This window comes from Fukomys damarensis, unplaced genomic scaffold (genome assembly GCF_012274545.1).
Source record: "Fukomys damarensis isolate Sample0158 unplaced genomic scaffold, DMR_v1.0_HiC HiC_scaffold_39, whole genome shotgun sequence".
Taxonomy (NCBI): domain Eukaryota; kingdom Metazoa; phylum Chordata; class Mammalia; order Rodentia; family Bathyergidae; genus Fukomys; species Fukomys damarensis.
In genome coordinates, this window is record NW_022900951.1 from 48,974,002 (window position 1) to 48,975,195 (window position 1,194).

A 1,194-nucleotide genomic window follows, 5' to 3' on the forward strand; every position below is an offset into this window, starting at 1 on the left:
CCATGCATGTTGGTGCATCTCTATAATCCCAGAACTTGGGAAGCTGAGGCAGGAGGATTGCTGTGAGTTTGAGACCAGCCTGGACTACATAGTGAGTTCTGGGTCAGTCTCAACTACATAGTGAGACCCTGTCTCAAAAAAACAAAAAACAAAACAAAAAAAAGAGTCAAAGAAAAACACTACATCCTTGTAAAGGGAACAATCAAAGAGGAAGAGATTACAATAATATATATATGCACCAGTCACTAGTGTGCCTATATAAAACTATATAAAACAACTATATAAAACAAATGCTGACAGATATGGAAAATCATATAAGCACTAATACAGTCGTTGTGGGGGAACTCAATACCACACTATCACAAATAGATCCATCAGACAAAAAATGAAAAATGAAATACTATAACTCAATCAAACTCTTGAACAAATGAACTTAACAGATATTTACTGAGTGATTCAATCCACATAATCAGAAAACACATTATTTTCTTCTGCAAATGGTCATTCTACAAAACAGATCATGTACTAGTTCATAGAACATGTTTAAGTGAGTGCAAGGAAATTGAACTTAGCCACTGTATATTATCAGAGCACAGTGCAATGATATTAAAGAACAATAGCAAAACAAACCTCAAGAATTCATAAACATGTGAAAATTGAACAACACCCTTCTGAATAAAAGTGAGTCACAGAGCGAATTAAAGAGGAAATAAGATAGTTTCTATAATGAAATCACAATTTCAACACAACATATTGGAATTTATGGTATATAATGAAAGCAATCTTATCAGGGAAATTCGTAGCAAGGAATACTCAGAGAAAGAAGTGAGCTGACATAAACAACCTGATGATGAACCTCAAGCTTCTAGAAAAAGAGGAGCAGGACAAACCCGAAGCTCATACAAGGAAAGAAATTATAAATATTACAACAGAAATAAATCAAATGGAGAATAAGGGAATGTTACAAAATATCAAATAAGAAAATAGTTGGTTCTTCCAAAGAACAAACAAAATAGACAAATCGTTTTCCAACCTTATCATAAAAGGAATGAAATCACCCAATCCATGCAATTAGTAATGAAAAGGGTGAAATTATGATGGGCCAAGCAGAGATCCAGAGGATCATCAATACCTACTTTGAGAACCTATGGACAGATTCCTAGATATGTATGAATTACCAAAGTTGAATGAAGA

At 33.7% G+C, this 1,194-nt stretch overlaps 1 protein-coding gene across 1 annotated transcript in view; it reads right to left on the reverse strand.

Moving 5' to 3' along the window:
* Positions 1–1,194, reverse strand: part of Faah2 (fatty acid amide hydrolase 2) — a 186,178-nt gene that overhangs the window by 84,749 nt on the left and 100,235 nt on the right. The window lies entirely within an intron of this gene.